This window comes from Lethenteron reissneri, chromosome 6, assembly GCF_015708825.2.
Source record: "Lethenteron reissneri isolate LAM-NWPU_2019-01 chromosome 6, ASM1570882v1, whole genome shotgun sequence".
NCBI classification, from domain to species: domain Eukaryota; kingdom Metazoa; phylum Chordata; class Hyperoartia; order Petromyzontiformes; family Petromyzontidae; genus Lethenteron; species Lethenteron reissneri.
This window is the reverse complement of record NC_083784.1, coordinates 8,243,934-8,259,146: the sequence shown is the minus strand read 5'-3', so window position 1 is coordinate 8,259,146 and position 15,213 is coordinate 8,243,934. Positions and strand designations below refer to the sequence as shown.

At 47.9% G+C, this 15,213-nt stretch overlaps 1 protein-coding gene across 2 annotated transcripts in view; it reads left to right on the top strand.

Moving 5' to 3' along the window:
- LOC133354624 (protein lin-28 homolog B-like) overlaps positions 1 to 15,213 on the top strand; it is a 104,555-nt gene that overhangs the window by 74,408 nt on the left and 14,934 nt on the right. The gene's annotated exons all lie outside the window — the stretch shown is intronic.

The window sequence follows — 15,213 nt, the reverse complement described above, 5'->3', positions numbered from 1 at the left end:
AAGACCCGGAGAAAAACTCATTTGACCACAGGGAGGGAGAGAGGAATAGAGAGAGACACGCAAACTCCAAATGTACAGCAGGCAGCGTCAGGGTCGGGATCGAACCCATTCCTCCTGTGTATACCGAGCGAAGCAGTTAACATCTCATACTCTTAGTATTTTCGGTAAAGTCACGTAGGTAAAAAATGAAATAACAATTAAGAAAAGATTAAATAATAATATTTTTTATTAATTTTTATTTCATCGAAAAAACTAAGAGTATGAATCCTGGCAGTCACGAAAGCTTCAAATCTAGAATCAGTTAACATCTCGCCACGGCACCCTATCATTCGGTCAAGGACCTGGACCCGATTTTAAGAATGGAGTTCGCGCCGTTGAACGTTATAAAACCGTGGTAGCAACAACAACAAAAAGCCATGCACGCACGCACACGCGGCGCGGTGTGGATGCTGCGGTATTACGCGTACGAATAGCAATGGTGCTCGTACGGGGGGGGGGAGGCACGTTAGGAATTGGCAAAATGCCAACGGTTGTGCCGCGAAGCTGTAAGGGGAAAACCAACAACGCAAGTCGTCGTCGTCGTCGCCGCCGCGATCCTCGCTGGTGCATGAACATGTGCAGGCCTCGCCTCACCAGTGTTTGTCTCCGGTCTGACACTCGTGAGACTTTGGCCATAAAGAAGGCTGCTTGTCTCTAGCTGCAGGCCAATCGGTTTCAACGGCAACGCGTATATTCTCAGAGCCTGTTTGTTCGCATGCTCACCACAGGTACGTGTGGTTGATGCACGATTTGATTCCTTACAAAAGGTTTCTATTTCTTCTAGATTTGAAGCTTTCGTGACTGCAAGTATTCATATTCTTAGGTTTTTTCCGTAAAGTCACGTAGGTAAAAAAATCAAAATTAATAAAAGTAAAATAAAAATTAAATAAAAATCACGACGTTTCGGAGGCAACACAAGCTTCCGTCTTCAGGTGGAACCGTCACAGCAAGCTTGCTGTAATCAAGTAAATGAGAGATTCCAAGAGCTACTACCCCGTATATATACTGGTTGAGGGGAGGGGGATGGGCCAGGACCGGCACACTTTTATTATTATGGTAAGGTGCGGCTTGAGACTACGGCTAGTCTACATATTACGGTGTTTGAACATCTTAACACCTGTGGTATTGCCAGAAAGGATCAAACCTAGCCTTATTTTTTCATACTTTGACACTGGCAAAAAAGGTCCCGTGAGATTTGAGTTTGATGCAGAGCCATGGGCAAGCGTGAGTTTGAGTGACCTCTGACCCGGACACTGAGCAACCTCTTCCTCTGCACTGACCAGCACGGTGAAGAATGGTCCCGAACACTCCCTACAAACCGACGCGGTGTGGGACAGACATCCGTCCGGTTGTGGATTGACAGAGGGCGGTAAATGGTAATCATCATTGTTATTATTTTATTTTGCAGTGACTGCACATTTTTACAAACTGCATTAAAAAGTTAAGTAATGTGTGCTTAATGTTAAACTTCACACTTAAACTTGCTATGATGAGTACTCGGGGTTAGTTTCATCTTTAACGTTTTTGTGATCTTGGAATTTAGGACGTTGATACTGGATTTCAGATATTTTACTTTGTATTTTCTTTGCTTCCAATGTGTTGCATTTTCACAATATCACAAACTGCCATTGTTTGTGTAATAATTGCAATCGCCATAAAAACAATGTTCCCAATGTAAAATTGCAAACAGTCAAAATAATTATGAATGTGACCGTTTTTATTTTATTTTAAACTTAGGAATATTTTAAGCCAAATTGCCATCCAGCGAGACTAACTTTCTGCCGGGCAAGCGAGGAGGTGCGATCATGGGAGTGGCATCACTTCCTGTAATGTGACGTCACTTCCTGTGATGTGACGCCACTTCTTTGTGACGTGGAATTTTATATCAATCCGTGACAACGTTTTTCATCATGGAGGCACAGTCTGCTAATTAATCGAAACATCGGAAAAACATCCCCAATCAGTGCTGTTCCGTCTTGTTACTGTGGTCTCCATAATTGTCACGGCCCGATAATAATCTGTGAAATCAATTTAATTATTTTGCAGTGGAGTGAGATGCGTGGCATTGCAAGGAGCGTCTTCTTAATTTAATATGTTAAGGTGAAATTTGCCACTTTACACGTGTGTGTGTGTGTGTGCGTGTATGGCTTTCGAGGTTATAAAGCCATTTGGTAGCCTCTATAGAAGATTGGTGGATATCGGTGATATAACCCATGGTGCGGGCAGTGCTGGATCATGTAATCCGTGCTCTGTCAATCAGTGTCACTGGTAGTGGTGGATCACGTGATTTGTGCTCTGCCAATCAGTGTCACTGGTAGTGGTGGATCACGTGATTTGTGCTCTGTCAATCAGTGTCACTGGTAGTGCTGGATCACGTGATCCATGCTCTGCCAATCAGTGTCACTCGTAGTGCTGGATCATATGATCCGTGCAGTGTCAATCAGTGTCACTGGTAGTGCTGGATCAATTGATTTGTGCTCTGTCAATCAGTGTCACTGGTAGTGCTGGATCACGTGATCCGTGCGTGTACGTGCAGGACACAACCGTCATCGTGCATGTTGTTAAAATATCCGTTTAAAACTACTTCAATTCAATCCCTGAATATCTGCCAGCACAATCCCTGAGTAGTAGCAAACACACAGTCCTGAGATTACACTTTGAAAAGGTTTTGGTTATATAACAAGAAAGGACAATAATACAAGAGAGAGAGAAGCCGCACGCAAGGGCGCATGCACGCACGAGAACGCACGGCCACACGAAACAACACACGCACCGCCGTCTCTTCACTTGCTGTGACGAGCAGCATCAGGTCACGCTTTGGTAGGAAATTCTTGCATCGGCGGTGCCGGCAATGGACGTCTACTCAACGATCCTAAACTTCTCATTGAGTCTGTGAGAATCAGCACGCCGCATCTAAGACTCTACGATCGCGGCATTCGTACGGAGCAACCGAGGCCGCCATTGCGCATGCGATGATGCTGATGCCGCCGCAGCTGCTGGCGCTGCCGGGCAAAGCTGCGATTATTAACCCTTTCCCGTTCCGATGACGTACGTCCATGTCATCAAAATGAAACCGGAATAGAAAAATAAAATAACGTAACTTCATCGGTACAGAGGCTCCCTCAAGGCCATGCGGGAGGGCGTGTGGCACAGTTTGGCGCCGGCTATCGTAGAGTGCGGTCATGTCGCTGCGGGTCTCTGCGGTGAGTACGATTATCTTTTTTTAAAACGCGCGCGACTACGTCTCTCTCCGAATAGAATTAAGATTGAGCCGCTTGTGTGGCACTTCGAGTTTGAGAGGCGAACAGGGACACCGCACGCCCAGCGGCTTGCAGACGTCTCGGGACGGGGAAGGGTTAAGTCGCAGGTGCGTCAGGAGGACACCCGCCAGCAGCAGCAGCAACAGTGGCCCGCCAGTCTTTGTACCGCAGGGGCTGTGGCCTTCTCCGTCTCGGTCCGCCTCTCTCGCTCTCGCCCTCCTGTCACGCCTCCCAGTGGCGACCTCGTGTGAGCCACTGCCAGAGTAACTGACCGTCGGCTCGGGGCTTGCCACGTTTCCTCTTTTGTCTTTCTTCACTTCACAGAGCGAACCTCGGGCGCATCTCTCAAGTTCGCTCGAGGTCGGTCAAAAGCTGTCCGGTGTCGTGAAGCAAAAAGTCCCAACAGAACGATGACACAAAATAATACCGCCAGATCTCGGTACAAATCGATGCCTGCCCACCCGGCTGTCCGCGTCAAACCTGGACAGGTGGCAACACCTACAGTCAGCAGTATATGCGAATCTATAGGTCTTTGTGTGGTGTTTGTAGTTCTCAGAGTCTAAGGGTATTGGTGTGAGTATGTAGGTCTCCACGTGGGTCTATGTGGGTCTCTCTTAGACTCTGGGTGTTTGTGTGATCTATGGGCCTCTTTGGAAACCTGTGTGTATGTCTGTGAGTCTGTGGGTATCTGTGTGATTTGGGTGTCCGTGGGTCTCTGCGAGTCTCTGGGTGTTTGTGTGAGTCTGTTGAGTTTTATGGGACTTTGTCTCTGGGGCTGTATATGAGTGGGTCTCTTGTGCGAGTCTCTGGGTGTCTGTGCGATACTATTGATCTCTGCGTGTGAGTACGTGGGTCTCCATGGGTCTCCGCGAGTCTGTATTTCTACGTGAGGCTATGGGCCTCTGTGTGAGTCTGTAGGCCTCTGATGTGATTTCTGCACACATGTCTGTGCTGGATTCTCCGGAGGTATTCTCAAGCTGAGCACTGCTCTCTCCACTGCTGGTCGGGGTCTCTCAAAACGAACATTACTAAGAGGCCGCTGAATGATTCAAGAGACACTTGACTATGTTAGTTATTTGGACCTTAACATTACATGCCATGCACATATCATCATCAACATAAGCGGTCCACTACTCGATATTAAGGCCTCTTCAAGTTGCCGCCGCTGCCGCTCACAATTTTGTGATGGTAGTAATCTGCCAAGCGCCTGCACGCAAGGAGCCGATTTCATCGCTCCATCTCCTCGGCAGACGCTCTCGCTGACGGCATCCCGTCGCTCCACGCAATAAGTCAACATCGTAGGAACAAGAGTGAATTAATGATGCACGCCTTTTTTTATATAAATTTGTATTATTAATTTGGTTTTCTCTGATGTGTTATGTCTGCCACGGAAACGGCTTCTTAGCTCACCGGGGAACTTCAAAATTAACTGAACTGAGCCCTCGGGTGATTACATCAGAACGTGATGATGTTAGGGGAGAAGTGGAATTTCCGGCCACTCTTATAAAACCCACGTGAACTCATCTCCACTCGGATCGTTCATGTCAATTAATTTGGCGATGCTGCTGCTGCTGCTGCATTCAGCAGCAAGTCCGCAAGCACAAGTGGCAACGAGAGCTCTCTGCACACACGCAGGCAACAACCCCTCGTGACGTGCTGCCAAGAAAGGCCCATCATCGCTTTCGTGTAGTTTCTCTTGAGGCCACAGGGTGATGGACGGATGCGTTGATGTGTTTTTTTTCGTCGAGCAGTTTATACGGCTAAACTGAGCAGAAGCAGCAGCCCGAAATGGAAGGCAGAGTTGCTGTCACTTTTGTTGCTCGCGTGTTTCAGCCGTCGACATCACAGGTGCTTGGGTATTTTCAGATTAACGTGATCCAGTGTAAATTACATGACTGCATTACCCCCCCCCCTCCCCGGCCCCTCTCTCTGATAGGCTCACAGTGATCATGTCCCCTTCACGCTGTTTTAAGACCGACACAGGCGGACTTCTTCACAATCCTGGCAAAAAAAAACATCGCCTGATGAAGCTGGTTGTCGTCATCGCCAGCAGTGAAAACGTCACAGTACTCGAATTCTAAATGTTGTGGGTTTACTCTCCAACACACCCCGGTGTGCTCAAGTCGTAACTAATTGTTTTGTTTACGTGGCAAACCTCACTAATTGGTTGCGTCGGGTGGTGGGTGGGCCAAACGACACATTGACATTTACGCGACCTAACCCAGGAGAAAAGAGGGACAAAAAAAACCTTCACTGTGCATCGACGGAATTGCCGACAAATCTTCTCGGCAGCCTCTTTCAAAAAAGCGTAGCCGGTGCTGTAAGCGGATACCCTGGGCTAATTGCATCGCGTCTGATGGGACAACTCCCGCCTCTTGATATTTCAGTAACCGGAGTGAGAGGGCGAGTGTGGAGGAGGAGGAGGAGGACGAGTGAGGTGAGGCAAGGGTCGTGGTGCTCCTCCACTCCCTCGTGTCGCGGGGCGAGCCGCTGGTGCGCAGAGCTGCCCCGGGGGGTGTTGTCGCGCAGAAGCAGCAGCAGCAAAGCAGCAGCAGCAGAAGCAGCAGCAGCAGAAGCAGCAGCAGCAGAAGCAGCAGCAGCAGAAGCAGCAGCAGCAGAAGCAGCAACAGCAGAAGCAGCAACAGCAGAAGCAGCAGCAGTAGCAGCAGAAGCAGCAGCAGCAGAAGCAGCAGAAGCAGCAATAACAACTGGCGGCAACAGGAAACGATGGGTGGCTCCTAGTGGGCGAGCAATCAAAGAGGGGCGGGATGATCAAAGGCGATGGCACAGACGGCCACTTGCTTGTTCACGCCACTGCTCTCCAGGGGGCGGTTGGGTTGGGGGGTGCTGTAGGTGGCTTCTAGAGGGGTGTTTGGCCTACTCTTCCATGCTGCAGTCAAATAGAGCGGGATTTGTAGCTTTGACGGTCAAGGTTCAACTCGTGCCAGATGAGAGGGGGGTTTGGGGGTGGGGACGCTCTCGAGGTGGAGGGGGGGGGGCTATGGGGGGTACGTATCCCCAGCTCGTCTTGTCCGCTGCTGGAAGGAGGGTCTCCCCCGCACCGCGTGGGTCATGAGGGCCGTTTGACCATACTTCACCGGTGAGTGTGCGTGGGTTGCTGAAGGGGAATGGATTTTCAGTGGAATTTGCCACACAGGCCTCTGCTGCTGATTGCGTAGCCCCGAAGCAGCGGCAACAGCAGCAGCCTGGAGCAACCTGACTGTGCGCAGGTGGTCACACATCCAAGCACTTACTCAGGCTTGGTCCCTGCTTAGCATCGTTGAGATCTCATGAGCGTGCGTTCCGGGCGGTTTGGTACGTTCAAGTGGGGGTCTATTTTAATAACATTTTCACCCCTCTTCCTCCTCCTCTTCACCCCTCATCGCTCCTCCTCCTCCCCCCTCTTCTCACCCCTCCTCGTCGTCATCGTAGTGTTTGGGAGCGGGAGAGTTGGGGAGGGACGCATGGGGGGGGGGGTGGCTGGAACGAGCACATTGTGATTTACGTTGGCAGCCGGGAGTTGAACGAGGAGGCTGTAAAACAGTTGCTAACATCATAACAGCATCATAATAACAGCAGCGGCATAACAGCGTCATAAAAAACGTCACAACTTCATAACAGAGTCGTAACAACAGCGTCATAACAACGTCATAACACAGCGTCATAACGACAGCGTCATAACGTCATTAAAACGTCATAACAGCTTAATAATAACAGCATCGTAAGAGCGTCATAACGATCGCCCCAGGCAGCACAACCGCACGGACAGGTGTGCGACCCTGCCCGGTCACCTGACGCCACAAACCTTTGTGGTCGTAGCGGCGCCAAGTAGAAGCGCCACTCCACATTTCCGCCCCGACCGATTATCAGCCGCCCACAACCCACTGCTGACAGTGTTTTTGCGTTGGTGCGTAACTCACTGACTGTCCCGAATCTGATTTATTCGAAGACAAAGAATCCCCCCGTGGAGCCTGAAGAGACATTTGGGGCAAGTGCTGTTAGCGAGTAGCACCTATGAAGGCCGACAACGGGCACACGAGGGTGGGCCCCACCTTTGTTTCCCTAAGCGGCGATGTTTTTACACACCGTACCGTGTACTCGTTTGGGGCCGAGTCGACCTAGGGGAGGCCCAGGACCGGTTCAGATAATTCGTCACTGGTGTTGGTGGCCGTGAGCGGGAATCGAGATTCAGCGGTGAACAGGGGTCGGGGGGGTGGCGGGGAGCACCCACCCACCCTGCAACTTGCAGTCATCTCGGAACGGGAGAGGGGTGAATTGGCTGAGAACAGCTTGGTACGTAGAGGACCGCAGAGCTTGAGCAATGGTTGGCACCGGCTCACTGCGCGTGTTATCCGTCGCTCTCTTTGCGAGCGAGCGGCCCCCGTGCGCTGCAAGTCCACATTATTGTGGTTTCATTTTCTTGGTCAACAACGCTGGCCACGCGTTTGGTGGAGTGAACTTTAATCCTCGTGGATATTTTAAAATGTTCACAAAAACGTGTTTCCCCCCCCCCCCACACCCCCCGTACCTCTCCGTAGTGTTCCGACCAACCCTAATCAGCTTGCAGGCCTCTTTCCCGCCACGACAATGATCAAGGTGTTCCAAACAGGTCAAACAATGGGTCCGTTTTAATGCCCCGAGCACAAGTAAACACCACCGTGGCTCTGCGGCGCCGGTGCACGAGCGCCGACGTGAACTCTGGACCCTTGAGGAAAGTTCTTTTAAGCAAGAAAAAAACAAAGAGAGCGGTGGTGGCCTCGGGTGTTTCGGTGGCCTCCTGAACACGCGGCATAGCGACAGCCTGAATCACCGCTCACAATTGCGCACCACCACCACCACCGCTGTGCCTCCCCCCTCCCCCACTACTTCCCCGCCTTCACAAATTACTTTCCATTTGTGAAGTTGCATATACGGATATGAGTCAGTCGCATAATAACCTTAAGTTCTCAAACCTCTTTTGGTCCCGTGGTTTTTTTTTCTTTGCCACAAAGGTAATTGCCGTGGAGTGGCTTCATCTGCCGAGTGACGCGCGGCGGGCTGGCGTGGTGGGGGGGGGGAGCGATTCATCGGTGAAGCGTTCTAAACTTGGCCGGCGATTTTCCGCAAACGCCGCGCTCGCGCAGCTTTGAAGCGACAGATCGACGGCGGTGTGCCTTGAAGTCATCATACATTCAGTTGTCATATCTTATCATTACTGTCAACCCCTTATCAGTGCCTACCTTATTACAGACAGATTCAGACATTATTGGTCACCCCGTGCCTTTTATAAATCTCAACGTTCATCCTACAAAGTGCCATCACAAGGAGAAAACACAAACAAATTGACAAAAAAAATTGCCCGTATTGAAACGGCTATACGCCATAAGTACCTGAAAACTCAATTTCCCTGTACAATAATACGGAGTAACCCGTATGGGTTGACAGGCATGAACATCTTAACACCTGTTTTATTGCCAGAAAGGGTAAAACCTATTCTTATTTTTTCATACTAGGTACGAGTTTTCTGCGAAGGCGTCGCGTTTCAGACCCGATTGGGCCCCCGTTTCGCTCTCGTTCGGTCCGAGCAGGCAGTTTCTCAGCGTGTGCAAAAGTTGCGTGCGTGCGCCCGAGTACATCGCTGCCCCCTGCTTGTTTCCTCCATGGAATTGTGCTCATGATCAATTCATAATTTAGCCCCGTCGCATCGGAACCCCAACAGCAGGCCGATGAGCAGATCTCCTTCGTGAGCGCCAACATTTTTTTAAGACACCACCACAGTGGTGCCGCGGTTGTGGCCATGCGATGCGAACGATGGACCTGTAGTAACCCCATCGAGATACACAGAGACACGTAAAGACTGTATCGTAGAGATACGTAGAGACTCATATAGACACATTAAAGAGACAGCCACAGTGGTGCGATTGTGCCCACGCAACCCAAGCGATGGACCCTATAGTAACCCCATCGAGATACACAGAGAGACACAGAGTCTCTATAGAAATACGTAGAGACTCGGAGACACATTAAAGACAAGCCACAGTAGTGCAGGGGCGGTTTCTTCATTAGGGCGATTGGGCGACGCACCACCAATGTCATTCAACCACAGAGTCACGCTAGCCGTCACTGTGCCTCTGGATATAGTCCAATCAGCGTCATGTCACGTTCTGTGGAGTACTGCCTCTTTTTGGGCGATTTCACTCCGGCTGAGAATCGCCCCGAGTGGCCCCATAGACTTCCATTCAAAGATGTTTTTTTTCGAACGGCGGGCGCTCCAATGCATTCTCTATGACTTCCGGGAGGGCTCGCCCTAACGTGCTTACGTCATCATACGTAAGCACGTTTCATCCAACAATATAATTTGTCGCCACCTAGTGGAATCTTTAATAAAATAAACTTGAGTGGATTCTATTAATAGTGAGTATAGAAACAAACAAGGAGATGTATTGTAAGAGTCACTTTATTTTTCATTAATATTAAAGAAGTGAAGTTGCCTTTACATGCTTAAACTGTTAATGTATCCATTGCATGGGTGGACCTTATCAATCATCCAGACATTTGCCCCCCCTGAGAGATTTTGGAGGAGCCGCCACTGCAGTAGTGTGCGACTTTGGCCATGCAACTCTAACTATGAACCAAAGAGTAAATCACTAAAGTCTCCGCTCCTTCAATGCAGAGCAAGAGGAGGAGTAGCAACACGACACAAACTCTTTCCTGAAGCTCTCTCATCGTGGCCAGCAGATCTCGACGTTGACGTCGAGCTTCTGGACGTATTGCTGCCATACGCAGTAGCAGAAATGTAACTCTAGATTTGAAGTTGTCGTGACTGCAAGGATCCATACTTTTTGTTTTTCTCGGTAAAGTCACGTAGGTAAAAAATTAAATTAATTAAAATGAAAACAACTAAATTAAATCACGACGTTTCGGAAGCAACACAAGCCTCCATCTTCAGGTGGAACCGCCACAGCAAAATTGATTCACTACAGCAATTTTGCTGTGGTGGTTCCACCTGAAGACGTGATTTAATTTAGTTGTTTTCATTTTAATGTATTTTATTTTTTACCTACGTGACTTTACCGAAAAAACCAAAAAGTATATAAATGTAACTGTTTTAAAAGCATATTTTACCAGATAAGGCCCACTGAGGTGTTATAGCTCTTTTTCAGAAGTGACCTGGCCACAATCGACAGCTCAACGAAGTGGCTTGCCATGTGGACATTTATTGCAGCCAAATACTCTAAAGGCGTGTTGCTAAATGCGGAGGGGAAAGACCGGAAGATCCGGAGAAATTATCCACGCGACCAAGAGGAAAGAGAGAGACATGCAAACTCCAAATATACACTAAATAGATTGATAGTGGGTCACACGTGATAACTTATTGCGAAATTCCTCCGTACAGTTGTGCTTGGAGAAAATTACTTTGTCCATCCTGAACTACGGACGATCTTAATAGTGATTTGAAGCTTTCGCGACTGCAGGAATCCATACTCTTTGGTTCTTTCGGTAAAGTCACGTAGGAAAATGATAATAGATCACGACGTTTCGATCGCCACACAAGCGATCGTCCTCAGGTGGTAAAGACAAGCCACACAAGGACGATCGCTTGTGTGGTGATCGAAACGTCGTGATCTATTATTTTTCTACGTGACTTTATCGAAAGAACCAAACAGTATCTTCATCGTGTTTTTTTTATATATCCATGCCATCTGTAATAAACTGTTTTGTTAAGTGTTTAAAGAATTATTGTTATTATCCTGGAGGCGTATGTTTTTAAGATTTGGTAACGTGGCAGTGTGGTGTTCGGGTTGAGCTGGTGCGGTGGGTAGAGCAAGTGGCTCTCAATTGGAAGTTTCGTGAGTTCAGATCCCGGTTGGGGTTCTTCATATCCCTCCACCCCGTCGGTGGTCGTTTAAAATAGGGACGTCAAAATTCGTTGTTCTGTCGATGAGACCTGACCCTGCCATACCAATGACCCAAGGCTAAAATAAGAGAGAAAATTCTGCCCGGCAACTTTGTTTAATTGGAGTTAAGATGTTGTCTAAGCCATCCCCACAATGCCTCTGATCGCATCAGAGCTTCTGAAGCTAAACAGAATTTAATCTGGTTAGTACATGGATGGTGGACTGCTGCAGAATACTCGGTATTGTAGGCCTGGGCTGTGAGGTTTTCCTGGTGATAGTAGTACAGTTTGAGATTCTTAAATCCACACGTCCGTTGCTTTGAGGATTACCTCCCCCCCCCCGTCCACCACATGCATGGATTTTCTCTAGGGACTCCTGTTCCTTCCGTCAAACACGTGGCATTGGCCAAACATCGCAAATCAGGACCCTCTTAAAAATATAAGCATTCAAGTCTCAGTGAGGCTTTCCTGGATAAACAAGGAACTTTATTGTTGTTATTGTACCGGTGTAATTGTACACCGGTACATAACCAGTCTTACGTCACGACTTCACGACATGGAACGACTTTGACTCATGTGCTTTGAGGAAGGGCCATTGCCTGAAACGTCACCCGTGATGTACTTGTCCATTTACCGCCGCAGTGTCATTGACCCAACATGTTGAGATATATATTTTTGTGCTAATTTGAGGAACCGAGTGTGTAGCGGGCAATGTTGTGCAGACGAGGTTGTTCGTCACTACCCAGTAAAACAGAATCTGAATGTGTTCATACTGGAGGAATCCGATGAGTTCTAGATTTGAAGTTTTCGTGACTGCAAGGATTCATACTCTTTGGTTTTTTCGGTAAAGTCACGTAGGTAAAAAAATGTAAATAAATTCACTCACGACGTTTCGGAGGCAACACAAGCTTCCGTCTTCAGGTGGAACCGTCACAGCAAAATTACTGTATCAAGTGAGAGTAATTTACGTGACTTTACCGAAAAAAACAAAGAGTATGAATCCTATGAGCTATAAAGCTCTTTTTCACAGATGTCCAGTGGAGAACGGGGTAAGAACGTTACAACAACAAACAGTACAAGACACGATAGGAGTGCAAAGTACAATAAAGCTAAACAAATCCACCAAACACACAAATACAACAACTATAACCCATCCCCATCCTACCAGGCAAAGCCCAGTGAGGTGTCAACTTATTTTTCAGAAGTGACCTGGCCACAAATGATAGTTCAACAAAGTGGCACCATCGTTTGGACATTTATAGCGCCAAGATAATCAAAATAATCTCATGGCATGTTTCTAAACGTGGAGGAGAACAACCGGAAGACCACGTGATCACGTGGAGAGCGTGAAAACTCCAAATATACAGCAAGCGTCAGGGTCGGGATCGAACTCCCGACCTCCTGTTGCACGCTCGACTGGGTGAACCACAGTCATTGCGACTCGGATTGCTCATTGCTAAATATTGCCAACTGTTGGCTTTGTGGAGTGCAACGGAAGTCACCGGTATTGCTCGTTAGGGGCCGTCCATAAATGACGTCACGCACCTGGGGGGGGGAGGGGGGTCAGACATTTGTGACGAGGATTTGGGGGGGGGTTGAGAAATGTGACGTCACATCAAAATGCTCAACTTTAAATACATTTAGACAACACGTTCTACTTAATTAAATATACTTTTTGATAAATGTTTTTTCCTACAACATCAGAGTGCAGCGCCACATTAAATACGCACTACAATGACAATAGTTTAAAACGATTTGAAGCATGTTTTATTTGGGGGGGGGGGCACAGCTTTGTGACGTCATATTTGAGGGGGGGAGTCTGACTTTTTATGACGCCATGTGACGAGGTGCGGGGGTCAAAAATCATCCAAAATCGCGTGACGTCATTTATGGACGGCCCCTTATGTCGTCGTTATCACCGCCTCATCCGCACGTCGTATTTGGGCGCTGCCATTAAAGCGAAAAGCCCTTTGCATGGACATCTTGTGCCCTCTGCTGGCCAAGAGCGTTCACGACAGGTGCCCGCTTGAACTCGATCACTGGGGGGGGGGGCTACTATCGCTGCCATGTTGTGATGCACGCATGTTGAACTTCTTTTACACCGTACGTTGCCAACCGTTCCAATCGGAGACGGAACAGCAAACACGCGCGTCCCTCGATACGCGGAACCGTTTCGTTCCTGAAAAGGTGTCTGAAAAGTGCAACTCCGTATTTATCCATTCCTACTTTTGCCGTTGGCTTCCACGATATAGAATTTGGAAGATCCGAGCCTATGGGGGAGAAAATGTCGGCCCCAATACTTAATCTCACGGAAGAATGCAGAAAACCCTTTTGTTAAGCACGTATTTAATGGAAATTGTAAAACGTTATGATAAAACTGAGACTTGTATTGTTTTCTTGGATTATTACACGGCCTGCGTGGAGGGTTGGGGGGTGCGTGACGTCAGCAGGCACACTGCGTGACGCTGCCGCATGCGGGTGACATCACAGATGTGACGTCACCGCTCACTTGCCGTGCAAAATATATCCATTATTGCGCCCCCCCCCCCCCCCCCCCCAAAATACAAAAGTCTATTTTTATACTTTTTCCCATTGTGTACAGTCTGGAAGCTACCCACATGCCAAATTTCAAGTTTGTAGCATGTCGGGAAGTATGCCTAAACATTTCGAACAGACACACATATTCACAAATTTCCCTTTTATATATATAGATATAAGATATTCGCAATAATTAACACTGAAAATAAGTTGTGAAATATAAACAAAATACCGTACAGTACTTACCAGAAACTAAGGTTATTGCCGACAAAGTAAAAAAGTGTTTAATACGTAGTCGGCTTTCGCGACCAGTATTATCCACAATAGACGTTTCTTTGGGTTAGATCGCGTAAATAAAAATGTGTCGTTCAACCTGCCACCACCCAGCACAGACAATTAATAATGTTTGTCATGTTAACAAAACATGCCAATCAGTTACTAGTTCAGCACACCGGTGTATTGGATAACATTTGCAATTGTAAATGTGGGTTTAAATGTAGGTTGTGGGCTTACAATTGTAAATGTTGTGAGTTTACTCTCCAACACACCGGTGTGCTGTACTAGTAACGAATGGGGGCACGCTAGTGTGCACGTGACAAACCTGACTCATGTGTCGGGTGGTGGCGGGTTTGATGACACATTCATATTTACGCGATCTAACCCCCCAAAAAAAGAAAAGCTCCATTATGAAAAAAGTGTTCTTATTTCATTGATATATTTCATTGAGGAAAAGAAGCAGCACCCTTCCTGCGTAGGTTTTGGTGCTGTCGCTGCTGCTGCTGCTGCATGCCTCTCCCGGTGCTGTCGGGCCGTGCCCACGCGCTGCACCGTGCATGTAGTCGGCACAGTGTCTCGCAAATTACGCGTTTGGAATCCTGTACCTACAGCAATCATCGCCCGCCACCGCCTCACCCACCCCCCTGCCAAAACTTCGCAGGGCCCTCCCGAAATCGAGACGTGAGACTCGGTGAGGCCTTCCAGCGTAAACAACGAACCAGAGATAATTTTTTTGTTGCTGTTCAGGTGGTTAGCGAACATGCACGCAAGTTGGTGTCATATACAGTGGTAACCCGGAGATCGAACTTAATTCGTTCCAGAAGGCCATTCGAACACCGATTTGTTCGAACACCGAATTAATTTTCCCCATAAGAATTAATGTAAATGACATTAATTGGTTCCAGACACAAGAAATCTCTCATTATAAAGCGTTTTTACACGAAGTTTACAGTAATTACATGCATAAAATCATACAAAAAAAACAAGAAAGGCAATAAATAAATGGAATAAATGAATAAATATATGGAATAAATGCAATAAATGAACATTGAACTTCACTTTACCTGTAGTAAGGAGAGTTGATGGCTTGAGTGGAAGGTGGTGAGGAGGAGGAGGAGGTGGTAAACCCTTTGTCCGGGCAAGCGTCATGCACGCTGGCCATATGCGTCTCAGTCGTACAGATTAGTCGCGATTGCCCGTTCGACCTCCGAATTTCGTTCGGTT